Here is a 10,620-nt window from a genome sequence, read left to right on the forward strand (position 1 = left end):
AGTTTAATAAATTTCGTATACAAAATTCCATAATCACGATAGTCTATGTCTTCCATTTCCATGTTATCCTCCTGAGTTTCATTTTGTACTTCCTCAAGTATTCCCTCTTCAGCTATAGCTTTCCTTTTCTAACTCTTTTTTCACTCTCCCAAATCATTTCATCCCTTTCTGGAGTTGTCATTTCAAATGCAATTTTTTTCCAGAAGCTTTATAGCAGAGAGAAACATGCGATGCCCACTTCCTTGGTATTTCTTCGAGGCTTTGGATTTGCTTTTGAGATTGACGCATCCTTTTACTTCACAAGCGATCTTCACTTTCGATCCTGCTCTTTGCCAAGCTACCACCTGTCAAGCTACTTGACACAAAATTTGATCTTGATGGACAAATTGATGTACTAGGGTCAATACCAAGGATTACAAGGTCTGTGGTTGTGAGTGTGGTCACATGAGTGTGTGAACACATGTGTATGTGTAGGTGTGCCTGAGTTAGGTTTGATTGATGATGTGTAAGTTAGTAGGTGTTAATGAGTGAGTCTAGTAATGTGGTGTGATTGTTGAGAGATTCATGGAGATTATTGTGGATCTAGATGCTCACTATTGAGCCCACATATGATGTAATCTATGGATGTACCCAGTACAGTGTATATAATGACACTCTCTCAATGAATAAACAAGCCTCATTGTTCATCTTTTTGCCTCCATCTTGTCACCATGCATTTTGAAAATGTGGTATCAGAGCCACTCAGCCTCCATGAGCCTCCTTGATCCATTTCTAGCCATGTGATCATCTTCTTCCTCACACTCTCTTCTTCTCCATTTTTTCCTCTTTTTCAGCAGAATTTCCAAGCGCTTATTCTCCCTCTGTAGGTAACCATTTCAAAAATGATTTGACCTATAGAGTTATCTTAGTATGGAAAATTTCCACATCCAAGGAATTAGTGAAATATTGCTCGAGTCGCTCATGCCGTCAGCTTCTTCACTTGGAAACTTTTGCATTATTCCATGTGTTGGATTTATATTTCGTTAATTCCTCTTAGCAACAGTTGGGTGAATCTATGATCTAGCTCCAATTCAATTTTTAGCCCAAAATATTTAGTATTTGAGGAGAAATTGGAAAAAAACTAGTCGAGAATGGTGCATTTCTCATAGACAAACTGACGTGGCACCCCCCCTGGGAAACATCATGCCAAAAGACTTCGTACTTTGCAAGTAACGGAAGATGCGTTTTACAGCCTGCCAATGCATAATCTTTGGGTTGTGCATATACCTGCTCACCTAAGAAACTAAAAATTGAATATCAGGTCATGTATTGCAGAGATAAATGAGGCATCCAACAGCCTGACTATAGAGTGTGACATCAATTGATTCACCCGCATCATGCATTGTAAGCTTCAGCCCTGGCTCCATGGGAGTGGACATAGGCTTGCAATCATGCATGTTGAATCTGTCCAAGAGTTTTTTAGCATACTTGGACTAAGACATAACAATGCCACGTTTCTCTTCAATAAACTATATCCCCAAAAAGAAATGTAACAAGCCCAAGTCTGACATATCAAATGTAGCTTTCAATTGGGCTTTGAAATCTACAATTACTTTCTCATTTGATTCGGTGAGCAGCATGTCATCTACATAAAGAATGATGACCAAAATATCCCCCCCATCCTTCTTGATGTAGAGGGTGCTCTCACTTGGACTGTGCAGTCCCTTGCTAGTTAGAAAGGCAGCAATTTTGGCATACATTGCATGTTTCAGCCCATACAAAGCTTTATTTAGCTTACATACTTGATGTGCATTTCCTGAAATTTCAAAACCCGGAGGTTGTTTGACATAAACCTCTTCCAACAAGTCTCCATTAAGGAAAGTTGTTTTAATGTCCAACTGATGAACATTCCATTCAAAATTTGCAGCCATTGCTATAACTGACCTGATGGTGGTCATCCTAGATGTAGGAACAAAAGTCTCCTCATAATCTATGCCCTTTTTCTGAGCATATCCCTTTGCAACTAGCCTTGCCTTGTACCGATCAATGGACCCATCTGGATTTCTTTTGACTTTGAAAACCCACCGTGTACCGGATGCGTCAATTTTACGAGCAAAAACATATGAGCAGGTTTATCCGAGCGTGTTTTTCAAGAGATTTAAAAATTTGTATTTCTTTAGGAAACATGGTTTTTATACTTTTATTTTCACTAGAACTAGATCCCTTTATCATAAAAATATATAGACTAGTCACTCATTCATTTTTACACAACATAAATTTTCTTATTTATAGATATCCCTTTGTACCCCTGTTATTACCTTAAAAAAATGTTGAAAAATAACTCCTTTAAGAAACATCCCTCATAATCACTCTCAATGTAATAATACTATACATATATAATTACTTATTAACACATTTATATCATATGGCAATATCTTTCTAGTGTTTTTATAGCATAAATAACAAGATATTTATGGACATGTTTCTAAAGAAGCTTAAATTACTATAAATAAGTATTAACTTGGGCTTATATATCACTCTCATAAAATACATGTAATATTTAATACGATATATGCAATATTTTTTAAAATATAACTCCATAGATGTGCTCAAATGGGGTGTTCCGATCAATTTGAGTGGTTGAATGACTATATTTGGACATTGGATGTGAAAGTTATGTCACTTTTAAAAATGTTGTCCAAGATAGTTTCGCCAGCGAAACTACCTTGGAAGACCTACCTCAAAGGAGTTTCGTTGGCGAAACCACCTGGATGGCTTTCTTCAATGAGTTTTCTTTGAAGAAACCCTTTCATGAAGATAGTTTGAGAGAGGTTTTTCAATGTCACTCCAGTAAAAGTTCTAAGAAGGATCATAAGGGAATTTTCATAGAGAAGTGTACTCCACATGTGGATTTTTTCAAAAGCCATCCCATTATGTTCTCACCATTCCAAAAGATTCACGTAAAGATTTGTGTATAAAATAGGCATTGATATAATACTTTGCATATTTTTAAGTGAAACTATGTTTTCTTCTTATCCATTTTTGCCATATTTTTGCATAGTTGAAAGCTTTTTTTTTCCTTCGCTCGGACGCTCAGAAGATTTCGCTCGGAAAATGCTCATCCCCCCGTGTACCTATGGCATTCTTACCTGGTGGCAAATCCACAACATCCCAAGTCTAAATTTTATGAATGGACTGCAACTTATCATGCATGGCATTCATCCAATGCACATTATCCTTTGCTTCTTCAAATGTCTCAGGCTCCTCCTCATCAAGAAGAGTACCTGCATAAGCTGATTCAACTGAATGAGCTCCCTCCATGTGCCTTACTGCACTACAAGTTCTGCCAGGCAATGGAGCTTCAAGCCTACTCTCCCTGAAAGTCTGAAGCAACCAATGTGGGACTGTTTTGGCTATGTGTATCTCTTGAATTTCTTGCCTAACAACTTCATCCACACCCTGAGGTTGTCAATTCAGCTGGGGGCTGAATCTATACTTGTGGAGTTGGCAGAGGTTGCTGTAAATTCTTAGTTTCAGTGGGGGAACCAAATGCTATAGGAAGCATCCCCTCAAACACATCATTTGAAGAGGCCAGAATCTGAAATTCAGCATGTGTATGTACAAAATTTTCAGAGAATATAACATCTCTACTAACAAAAATCTTGCGTGTAGCAGGATTGTAGAGACGATAGCCTTTGCTTTGTGAACTATATCCCATAAAAATGCATTTGAGTGCCTTATCTGACAACTTGTGTCTGAACTCCACAGGCACGTGGGCATATGCAACACAACCAAAAACTCTAAAATGGTCCACTGAAGGCTTTCTCCCGTGCCATGCCTCATAGGGAGTGATTGTCTTCAAAGCCTTTGTAGGAGCCCGATTTCAAATATAGTTGGCACACATGAGGCCTTCCAGCCAAAACCTATGAGGCAACTTCTTACTTGTGAGCATGCATCTATCCATTTCCATGGCGGTGCGATTTTTCGCTCAGCTTTGCCATTCTGTTGAGGTGTAAGCCTCAGTGTAAGCTGATGCATGATGCCTTTTTCTTTCAAAAATGTCTCAAATTCATGAGACATATACTCCCCCCCTCGATCTGTTTGAAGTGTCTACACCTTGAGTCCTGTCTCATTCTCAACCATAGCCACAAAGTGTTTGAAATGCATAAACACTTCTGATTTTGCCTTGAGACCATAGACCCAAGTGTAGTTGGTAAAGTCATCTATGAATGTAACAAAATAGAGATAACCCCTAAAAGCAGCTGTCCTCATGGGACCATAGACATCACTGTGAATAAGCTGTAATTTCCTTGTAGCTTTTAATGCACCATCCTTTTTTAAGGGAAGCCTATGCATTTTGCCAAGAATGTGACCTTCACATGCATGAGGAGGAAGCGACTCCAAAGGAGGTAATGCATCAACCATATCATGCCTCTGAGTGTCATTAAGCTGCCATAGCTCATATGCCCATACCTAGCATGCCATAACTCCGCATTCTACATCGCAGCGGTGCGAGTGCTAACTGATAATGCAAGATGGGAACTTTTTTCATATAAATCAAGTTGAAAAAGACCCCAATACAAAGTGACAACCTCAAAGCATAGTCATTTTCTTTGTCTCTGACTGGACATTTGTCATCATAAAAAACAACATGAAATCCTCCTCTATTGAGGGAGGACATTGAAAGCAAATTCTTCTTAATGCCTAGCACAAAGAGTACATCTGAAATTCTAAAATATGTGCCATCAGTGGATGTGAGAATAATGTCTCCCACTCCACACACTGAATAAGAAGAATTATTTGCACAAGTTACCTTCTTCTTAGTGGGTGAAGAATGCAAAGTCACAAACAGACTTTTCTTGGATGTGATGTGCTTTGAAGCACCACTATCAAAATACCAAGTATGTAGTGTCTCATCAACACTAAAAGAGCATTCATCCTTTGAAGGATCGTAACTGCAAGTTAAGAAAGCATATAGATCATCATCATTAGTGGTTGTAGTATCTGAACTACCAAGATAGAAAGGCATAGTGCTCTTCAACCAAGTTGGCTGCAACATCTCCTCCATCATGAGAATGTGGAACTGATGCATATGACACAGCCATACCAGAATCCCTCTTCTTCTATTTGGCTATGCGTTTCTTGCACTCTCCAATATAATGACCTGGCTTCTTGCAATAATGACAGATGCCCTTCTTTTTCTGCTTATTTGTATCACCATGTGCCTTATAAGAAGGCTGTCCAGAATCAGCTTTATGCTGATGTGTGGGCTAATTAGCATGTGGTTTATGCTTCCCTTTACCCTTGGGTTTGAACTTGGAGAGCATAGCATGCTCGCCAGCCCGGGTTGCCATATTTCTGCGTGTTTGTTCCTCTTGCAATAGAAGTCCTACCAACTCATGAAAGGAGAGAGGATTGCTGCCCCCCCTCAATGATAGATTCAGCGAGGTATGGAAATCGAGATAGGACTCAGGAAGACAGTTCAGAGTGGTGGTGATCATCTTTGAATTCGGAATGACTTCATCAATATTCCCTGAGGTCATGAAGCTTTATGAGGTGAGAATTCATGGAATCTCCCTCTTCCATATTTGTCTGAGAAAGTTCTCACTTCAGAAAGGAAACCCTGGCATCATTTCTTGCTTGCATGACCGAATATGAGGTATAATGAACCTCTTAACAGAAAGAGAAATTACTGAAAGAGCTTGTGCATCTCTAGAGTCCCATCTTTTCTGTTCTGTTGTGGGAGCTTCTGGAGCGGCTGCTCCAACCACCTGTGCTACATTTATACCTCTACCCCTGCCTCCAGCTGTAGGAGTGACAGGTGTAGTAGCTGTATCTGGTCTTGCTTCACCCCCATTGACATAATCCCAAAGATGTCTGCCAACCAAGATATTGTAAACCATGAAACTCCACAAGGAGTAGTTGGTGCCATCCAACTTATCCTCCTGTGTGAGAACCCCAAACACCTCATTGGAGTTGTTCTAGTAAAATCTACAAAGAAAAATTCTGCCCACAATGACAAATACTGTCACAGCCTGTGAAAGGCTCAAAATGCACTTCAATTGTCTTGCAAATGCTCTCAAAAACTTCCAAAAAAAAACATTGTAGAATTTGCCAATGTCTGCAATGTCACTCAAAATGAGTCCAAAATTGCTTGTAATAGTCCCAAAATGCTTTTACACTGCCAAATTGCATCCGAATGCCAAAAGCCCCAATTTCTTCAGGGAAATTGCATCCAAAAGAGGGCAAATTGCCTGAAAGCCCCAAAAATGCAAGGAATTGCTGTGTAAATCAAAAAGCCCCAAATTTTTGCAAGAAATTGCAACTCAAAAGGGGCAAATTGATTGAAAGCCCCAATTTGCAATTTATCTACAAAAGGAGTAAATTCTATTACTAATGTGCTCAAATGTGACTCAAACTGAGTCCAAAAAGCTACAAAGCTCCCAAATTGCTCTTCTTTGCAGTGTCTACCCAAAAATTGCACAAGAGCACTCCAAAAAATGCAATGTGCCTGCAAAGACCCCAATTTCTCTGCAAAGAGAAGAACCTGTAAAGCAAAAACTTGCAAAGTAATCCTTCAAGAAAATCCTACAGGGAAAACCTGCACAAAATGCAGACACCAACAAAAGGTACAAGGGCCTACAAAATGTACGAAAATCTGTATTGGGTACGGATTTGCAGCAATAGTGGTGCAGTCGACTGTACGGACGCCTCATGTAGCTTGTACGGACAAAATGGTAACCTGTACGGATGATTGAGGACTGCTGATGTGCAACTGTATGGATGACTGAGAGTCTGTATGATTATACGATAGATACATACGACGCAAGTACCTATACGGAGATACCTGTGGTACAATGAAGATGCCTGTACGGACAGCAGAAGCAGGTAGTACGGGCTGCTACTGCTATACGGAGGTACAAACGAGACATGTACAGAATAGTACAAAAGGTTGTCAGGCACCTGCAGATTTGTACGGCGTAGACTTATACAAATGATGCAAATTGTACGGACGATGTAGCAGAAGGCTGTACGGCGATCCAGGAGCACATGTTGTACGGCAGAGTGTACGACACCTAGAGGCTGGTGCGCAGGTTGAGATACGTGAGCTTGGGAGCTGAAGTAGAAGATGTGGGAGCTAGTCCAACAAGCAAGAGCTCATGATCTAAGAGCACTCTCACACATGGACAATGGCAGAAGTCTGGGGAGAGAAGCAGATGCTCTCATACCAAATGTTAGAAAAAGAGAGAGAGAGCTAGAGAGTTGAACGTTGTGCTTGTGATAGATGAAGTGAAGAAGTACAACAAAAGGGAAAGGTTTTGTCTAAGTGACAAAACCTTATCCTTCACTAACCGTAGTTAGTGAACTAACTGTGGTTAGGGGAAAAAACCTCAAATGAGGGAAAAGTGCCCCTAACCTACTTATTACATTACATTGGTCATTGCTAGAATATAATAATAATTCTAACAATAATGACACTCTCTCAATGAGTAAACAAGCTTCATTGTTCATCTTGTTGCCTCCATCTTGTCACCATGCATTTCGAACAGCTCTTTTGCTTGAAATTAGTGAGGCTAAAATGATTTCAGGTGCCTTGAAAAATACCTTTAGCAAGAGGGGTATAAGAAGAGGATTTAAGACTTTTGGATAAGAGAGGGGTATAAAGAGATGGGTGAGGTGGCTTTTTTCAAAGGTTAAAGGACCTTTGAATGACATGGCCTTGTCAACAGCTTTGCAACATCGTGACTTTGCATGGAACTTTCTCTTCCTTGCTTCAAGTTCAAAGTCACCTCGCCTCTCGATATCTCTACATTAAAGATATGATATGATTTAGCAATTGCAATGGTGAAGACACCTAGCCTCCTTGATAGCCACATGACAGCAAGTATTCATGGCTGTAATTTGGTGTTTTGTGGGGTGTCTGGCATTAACAACTTTTAGCTTCAGAATATCTCTGCAGCCTCGACCCTCTACGAGATCAAGCTTGTGCATGGTGAAATATCTACGCATGTGACTCTGATTGCTGTGTGCACATAAGACTCTAATTACTGAGCGTGTCCCTTCCTCATCATGATGAGATCAGCCAAGATGCAAGGCAGGATGAAGCCATGGGCATGTGAATTGCAAGCTTTGAAGGAGACTCCGATTGCGAGAATTTGCGGCTCTAATACCAATGTCACGATAAAGAAACATAAAGAGGGCTTCTTTTTTGCTACCACCTAGCCATGGATTCCCACCGTGAGCTCCTTCCTTTTTCTTCATTCCTTTTGTGAGCTCCCTCTCTAGAATCCACCCCTGAACTTAGCACTTGCCAATTGGCTTCTTCATAGTGCCACGTGTCCCACAAAAGACCTCACCATTCTAGCGCTCTCATGGGATTCCCTTTGCTCCTCTTTATTAGTGCCTAGGCCTAGGAATAAACCTAGAGCCCTCAAAGCCCCTTTAAGTGCAAGTGCTGTCAATCCCTCTCGGTCTCTCGCCTCACCATAACCAAGCCTTAGGCTTCCCTAAATGTGGCTGATGTCACAAAGTGTCATATCATAACAACGTTGAAATTCTATCATAGGAAAATGTCACCACATCACAATAAAGGCTATATTTAAAAGAAATTACGTTCTCTTAATATCGAATACCAAAACAAGTTGCACATTAAATCTTGCTTTTGTAGTTTTGAATTATCCCATATAAGTGTTCTACATATAGCTTCTTTTTTATTGGCATAAATACTTCATGATTAACAAGTATGGCCATTTTATTGTCATAAATACTATATTAGATGTTTTAAGGGTCTTGTAATATGAGTTAACCCTTGTATCTTAAAAATCATGTAAATTATATCATAATGAACAATCAAAACAAGGTTTGAATCTAGTGTTGTACATAATATTAGGTCCCCTAAAAACTCATGCTACTCCATAATATCCTCTTGAAGATATATACAAAGTATCTTATAATTAACAAGTATGGCGATTTTATCTAAAAAATGAGAAAACAACTTGAAATTTTGGTCTTACATTGACCTTTAAAGCTTTAGGTGAAATTCAAAGTAGTAAGTGTGTTCCAATCCGTAGTAATTTCAAGTTTCTTTAAGAATATAAGCTATTATGGAAAATAATTAAAACCCCAAAATATCGTGCATAACTCTAGGAAGTGGCTAAGTGAACATGACATAAAAGTGTCCTAGGACAGTTTTATGTCCTTCTACCAAACTAGTGTTAAAATGTGCATGATTCAACTTGAATCTTGATTTCATGGGACCGCATTCAAGAATTTGGGCATATACCCAATTGAGATCAAAATGACCCCCCTTGGGCACATGTGCAACCCCCCTCGACCCTCGATGCCTTGCACACATGCGTGACACATCCCCCCCTTCGCGCATACGTAGCCTCCCACTTTTGAATTAGCATATGAAAAAGGTCGCCTTACCTACGTCATCCTCGTGAATTAATAAAGTGAGTTCATCGGGTCTTTCAAAGAAAAAATAGTTCCACGCTAGCTAGAGCGTGGAATTCTTTCCGTATAAATTGTAGCTAACAATCAGGTCTTGTATGGCTCTAGCCTCTTTCCACACCTTTCCCTTTCTCTTGTAGGGACATTTGGAAAACAAAGGCTATCGCCTAACCAAGGAAAGACAGCCTTGTATGGCTTTTTCCCAGGTTTTTTCTTTGCCGTCCGGATTGGGTCGCCATAAGGACTATTCAAAACACCGCTTCTTATAAGGCTCTATTCCAATCCTCCGAACCAACGCTTCAGTCCTAGGATCGTAGTAAGGCCTTCTGCACAATTGGCTAATGGAGGGCGGCAGGGGATGCTACTTGAAGCTGCTCGTTTGTTTGTTATTTCTTACGAATTTTGCAGGTGAGGACGAGATGCGGTGTGTAACTTGCGCCTAGATATTGGAGAATTGGAGACTCTGACAATCGCTTTGTGAATTGACAAGCAGGCGTCCTCGATGGTTCACGCTATGTTTGGAGAGGGGAGGATGTGGAGGCTGTGGACAGCTCGCAAAACTGGGTAAGACCATCGTTGTGAGTGGGCTCTCCATAGTGACCTGGTCGAAGTATGCTGTCGAGACTGACCGCTGCAAGTTTCTCACAGGATGCCGGCCGCGCAGCTTTCGCAATGGACGATTCAGAAAATCCTGGGCCTGCTCCCCCCTGCTGCCAATCCTCCCCCTAGCCCTTCCATGGGCCGAGGATCTTCACGCTATGAGTCTCGTACTACAATTTGAAGGAATGAGTTTTATACAAAAATCTCAATTCTTTAGTGCGTTTTAGGATTTCTGGCCTGCCTCTAGGTAGGCCTTAGTGAAGGTTCCTCTTGGAGATGCCAAAATTTCAAATTTTTTTAAGTTTTTATTAGTGAATTGTTGATTGGTCCATTTGCCTCTTTTTGTTTTTTATGATTGATTGAGGGCATGTGATCTCCATCTCTTTCTCTCTCTTTCTATTTCAAGCCAACGCCCCCCTCCCCCCCCCCCTCGTCTCTCTCTCTCCCCCTCCTCTCCTTGCTGCACATCCAAGTCCTCTCTCTCTCTCTCTCTCTCTTCGAAGCTGCGCATCTGAGGCAGGCCTTATGAATTCTTTATGAGCATTCATGTTGTTCTTGTTCAAATTGGATCTCAGTTAAGCCATAGCA

General features: G+C 40.5%; 1 long non-coding RNA gene across 1 annotated transcript; it reads left to right on the forward strand.

Annotated features, from left to right (window-relative positions):
* The first annotated feature begins 9,666 nt into the window (after positions 1–9,666).
* LOC147889454 (uncharacterized) lies at positions 9,667–10,161 on the forward strand. Its single transcript, XR_015542857.1, has 3 exons — positions 9,667–9,840; positions 9,926–9,996; positions 10,081–10,161. It is a non-coding gene; the product is annotated as an uncharacterized LOC147889454 (long non-coding RNA).
* The last annotated feature ends 459 nt before the right edge of the window (positions 10,162–10,620 follow it).

The sequence above is a fragment of the Dipteris shenzhenensis genome, chromosome 20 (genome assembly GCF_047967505.1).
Source record: "Dipteris shenzhenensis isolate YYH24624 ecotype China chromosome 20, Dip_SZ_1.0, whole genome shotgun sequence".
Lineage (NCBI taxonomy): Eukaryota > Viridiplantae > Streptophyta > Polypodiopsida > Gleicheniales > Dipteridaceae > Dipteris > Dipteris shenzhenensis.